General features: G+C 44.8%; 1 long non-coding RNA gene across 2 annotated transcripts in view; it reads right to left on the bottom strand.

Annotated features, from left to right (window-relative positions):
- The window catches only part of LOC138859424 (uncharacterized), a 164985-nt gene extending 163146 nt beyond the window's left edge, over positions 1-1839 (bottom strand). Inside the window, exons 1-2 of one of the 2 annotated variants that reach the window (XR_011398167.1) lie at positions 1690-1839; positions 705-904 (exon numbers count right to left, since the gene is read on the bottom strand). This is a non-coding gene — a long non-coding RNA (uncharacterized lncRNA). The remainder of the gene's footprint in view (positions 1-704; positions 905-1689) is intronic. The other variant, XR_011398168.1, reaches the window with a different exon arrangement.
- Positions 1840-5000: the final 3161 nt, after the last annotated feature.

Raw genomic sequence — 5000 nt, 5'->3', positions numbered from 1 at the left:
GTAAAAAGGGAGATAAAAGGGGAAATCTTTAAGGGAAGGATAGGTGAAAGAGAGAGGATAATGAAAGTAGGATAAACAAAGACATCCATAAGGAAAGTAAGGAAATGACTTAATTGCACAGGTAGGATAGGCAATATAAGGGAAAATTGGATAAAAAAGAATTAATGGTACAGGTAAGATAGTCATACGAAAGAGTGTAAAGAAAGAACAGGTGAGAAAATGAATTTTATGGCACAGATACAAGGAATAGGAATGGAAAACAATAAGGAAAGGATAGGTAAAAAAGGAGGGAAAAGGAAGAGAAAGAGGGATAGAAAACAGTAGGAAGAGGATAGGTAAAAAGGTGGGAAAAGGAAGAGGAATAGGGATAGAAAACAAAGCAGAGGAGAGGTAAAAAAGGGGGAAAAGGAAGAGGAAAAAGGATAGTAGGGAGAGGATAGGTAAAAAAGGAAGGTAAAAGGAAGTGGGAAAGGGATAGTAGGGAGAGGATAAGTAAACAGAAAGGAAAAAAGGAAGAGGAAAAATGATAGTAGGGAGAGGATAGGTAAACAGGAAGGTAAAGGAAGAGGAAAAAGGATAGTAGGTCGAGGATAAGTAAACAGGAAGGTAAAAGGAAGTGGAAAACGGATAGTAGGGAGAGGATAGGTAAAAAAGGAAGGGAAAAGGAAGTAGGAAAGGGAAAGAAAACTGAGATCAGTGCTTACCTTGAGCTGGGCGTCTTCCTTCTAAACACCTGTACAAGTCGTCGCTGTGTTTAGCTCTTTCTTGGCCCGAGAGTTCGGAACACCCCGCGCACTTGAAAGTTGTTTTTGTTTTGCTTTTTAATTTATTATTGTAACGATTATGATTCAGTTTTTCTTCTTTGAAATAACTATGTATTATTCATTATGTCACTTCTGAAGCGCTGTGGATTATATGCAAATGAGTAGGAAACAGAGAGAAATTAAAAGAAAAGATAAAAGGAAAACCGAAAATCAGAAATTAAAAGAAAAGATAAAAGGAAAAAAAAAAGGAAAATCGGAAATAATTTATCAAATAAATTAAATCACAGAGAAAAAACTCAAGAGTTAAAATTAGAATAAATCTGACTTTTTTGTTTTGAAAGAAAAGGTCGGAATAGAATTTCGAATTTCCAAAAATCTTCACCGGAATAAATAATCAGAATAATATGGATAATACAAATCAAACCGCTACGGAATCTGATAAAAACGAAAAGCAAAAAATAAATAAATGAAAGGTGATGATAATGAAAATAAAAAATAAGAAACAAAAACTCCGAGGGAGACGAGAAAGACTTCGAAAGCAAGAGCCGAGAGAGAGAGTAAGAGTTCAAAGAGAGAGAGAGAGAGAGAGAGAGAGAGAGAGAGAGAGAGAGAGAGAGAGAGAGAGAGAGAGAGAGAGAGAGAGAGAGAGAGAGAGAGAGAGAGAGAGAGAGAGAGAGAGAGAGAGAGAGAGAGAGAGAGAGAGAGAGAGAGAGACAGACAGAGAGAGAGAGAGAGAGAAAGCTTCGAAAGAAAGAAAGAGAATGGAGAGAAAAACCAAGCAAAAGCTCCAAGACAGACACACAAACAGAACCTCAAGAAAAAAACAGAAACAGAGACAGACAGACAGAGAGAGAACCGAAGACAGACAGACAGACAGACGAAAGACAGAGAGAGAGACAAGACAGCTGAAAGAGAGGCGTCTCACCCCTCACCGAGCTCGAGGCTGAGAGAAACGGGCGCCGCTGGAACGGGGCGGGAGAGTCCGAGGAGGAGCGGCAGGCGGCGGCGGCGACGAGTCACAACACCGACTAGCCAAGTGCCAAGCGGTCGACACGGCGGCAGAGATGTGAGTGAGCGCCCAGGTGGAGGAGCCCTCGCTGTGTGGCGTCGATGCCTGGGGCGGGCGGGGGAGGAGGCGGGGAGAGGGAGGGCGGGGGAGAGAGGGTGAGAGGAAGGTGCTAGGGGGAGGGAGGAGGGAGGGAGGGCGGCCAGGAGAGGAGAGGGTGAGAGGAAGGTGCTAGGGGGAGGAGAGGGGTGAGAGGAAGGTGCGGGATGGGGTGGGGTGAGGGGAGGATGAGAGGGTGGAGAGGAAGGTGGGGGAGAGGGGGAGGAGAGGAGAGGAAGGAGCGAGGGGCGGGCATAGGGGGAGGGGTGGGAGGAGAGAGGGACTTGGGACTGTGGAGGAGAGGGTGAGGAGGAAGGTGCGGCTGGGGGGGGAGGGAGAGGGTGAGAGGAAGGTGCTGGGGCGGGGGAGGAGGGAGGGCAGGCGGCCGGGAGAGGAGGAGAGGGTGAGAGGAGGGAGGGTGGGGGACGATTGAGAGGGACAGGGAAGGAGAGGAAGGAGGGAGCTGGGATGTGGAGGAGCAGAGTGCGAGAGGAGGGTGGGTAGGGGGGAGGAGAGGGAGGGGGAGGCGTGGGACGTGGGAGAGGAAGGGGACCTGGGAGGGAGGCAGGGAAGGGGTAGGCGAGAGAGTTAGATTGGTGGGATATCGTGGAGGGGAGGGGGCGGGGGGAGATAGGTGGGCGGGAGGGATGGATCGGTGGGGTTTGGGGAGGGAGGGGGTAGGGCGGAGGAAGGGAGGGAGGGAGGGAAGGTGGATGGAGGAAGAGAAGGTTCAGGGAGGGGGAGGGAGGGAGGGAGGTGGGATACGGGGAAGGGAGGGGCCAAGGGAGGGAGGGAGGGAGGGACGGAGAATCAGGTAAGGTGACGGGAAGTGGAGGAGGAATGGAGGGAGGGAAGGATAGAAGGAGGATGTGGGGATAGGAAGAAGGTAAGGAGGGATGGAGGAGGAAGCAAGAGGTGGGATAGGAAGAAGATAAGAAGGGAGGGAGGATAGAAGGATGTGGGATAGGAAGAAGGTAAGGACGGATGGAGGAAGAAGCAGGAGATGTGGTAGGGTAGAAGGATGAAGAAAGACGGAAGAGAGGAAGTAGATAGGAGGAATGGGGAGATAGAGAGATGGAGATAAGAATGGAGGAGGCAAGGGGGAAGGCTGGAGAGAAGAAAGTAGGAAAAGAAGGAGAGGAGAGAAGGAAAGAGGAGAAAAAAGAGAGATAGATAGGAGATGAGAAAAGAGAAGAGAAGAGATGGGGAAGAGAGGAACAGGGAAGCGAAATGAAGAAGCGAAGAATAATTGAGAGGGGAGGAAAGGAGGGGATGATGTGCTTGGGATGCAGAGGACACGAGAGGAGAGGGTAAGGGATGATAAAAGAGAGGGAGAGCGACAGGAGAGGAGAGGAAGGAGAGACAGAGAAGAGAGGAGGCAAGCTGAGACGGAGAGAAAGATACTAGGAAGGAGGGAAAGAGAAAGGGAAGGGAAAGAGAGACCGGGGAGAGATAAAGAGAGGGAGTAGTGGAGGGAAAAAAGGAGAGGGAAGAGAAGAAGGAGAAAGAGGAAATAAGAGGAAGAATGGAGAGAGAGAGAGAGAGAGAGAGAGAGAGAGAGAGAGAGAGAGAGAGAGAGAGAGAGAGAGAGAGAGAGAGAGAGAGAGAGAGAGAGAGAGAGAGAGAGAGAGAGAGAGAATAGATGAGGTAGAAAGATCGAGCCAGGAAGGAAAGGAAATGAGATAAGGGACAGGAAGTAAGAGAAGGGAGAGGAAGACAGAGTAGTAAAAGGGGGAAGACAACAGAAAGAAGGAGAAAAAATAAAACACGAAGAAGAAGAAGCACGGGTAGTGAGAGAGAAAATAAGGACGAGGGAAGAAGTAGAAAAAGGACCCCAAGGAAAGGAAGGAGAAGGAAAGACACAATAGCAACAATATTATTCATTTATTTTTACGTGAAAATTCTATCTTGATGTGTCTGTCTGTGTGTCTTACCTTACCTTTTCCTACCCTTTTCTCTTTCTAATTCCTTTTTTATTCTCTCCCTTCCTTCACTCCCTATCTTTCACCTTCAATTCAAAGTAATTCTTCTATTCTATATATAATTCATGCATACAAAAGACCCCACAACTCTCTCTATTCTTCACAACAACAACAGCAAAATAGATATTAAACAAGATGGAAAATAGATAAATAGATTCAATAATGAGCAAAATAATAATAGCAATAATGATAACGAAAGCGATGATAACAACAACGTGCTGATATTAAGAATGGTAATAACAACAATAATGATGATGGTGATGAATATAATGATAACATTGGTGATATTAGATATAATGACGGTAATAATAATTATAGCATTAATGAAAATAAAGAAGTTAATGTTAGTAATGATAAAAGTAGTAATAATGATGAAGATGACAACAATAATGATAATGATGATGATGATAATAATAACAATCTCTCTCTCTCTCTCTCTCTCTCTCTCTCTCTCTCTCTCTCTCTCTCTCTCTCTCTTTCTCTTTCTCTCTCTCTCTCTCTCTCTCTCTCTCTCTCTCTCTCTCTCTCTCTCTCTCCCTCTCACTCTCTCTCTCTCTCTCTCCCGATATCAATTTCAAGGACTTTCTTATTTTAGATTGCAATTTATCAATATAAAATTAGTTCATGCAATTCAGCATATCAAATTCGTATTTGATATATCATTGCATATTAACTCATCTATTTGCCTTAATCTGTCACTTTTCTGTAATCTTTATCACGGCTCTTCTTATCTGTCTGTGTATCTAGCCTTTATCTTTATATCTAACCTTTTTTAATTTCTGTTTATTTATATATCTGTTTATGTGTCTGGTCAAAGTTTCATGTATATATCTCTTTCTGTTTCTATTTCTCTGTCTCACTCTCTTTCTGTATCTACTATTCTTTCTCTTCTCTCTATATAACTACTCTCTTTCTATTTCTTCCTTTCTCCTTCTCCCCTACCTTTTTTCTTTCTCACACCCTCTCTCTCTCTCCCTCCTCTCCATCTATTTATCTACCTCTCTCTCTCTCTGTCTCTCTCTGTGTCTCTCTCTCTCTCTGTCTATCTCTGTCTGTCTCTCTCTCACTCTCTCTCTCTCTCTTTCTCTCTCTCTCTCTGTTTGTCTGTCTGTCTGTCTCTCTCTCTCTCTTTCTCTGAGTGAGTTTTCT

This window comes from Penaeus vannamei, chromosome 36 (genome assembly GCF_042767895.1).
Source record: "Penaeus vannamei isolate JL-2024 chromosome 36, ASM4276789v1, whole genome shotgun sequence".
Lineage (NCBI taxonomy): Eukaryota > Metazoa > Arthropoda > Malacostraca > Decapoda > Penaeidae > Penaeus > Penaeus vannamei.
The sequence above is the reverse complement of the archived record's forward strand: the minus strand, read 5'-3'. Positions and strand labels throughout refer to the sequence as shown.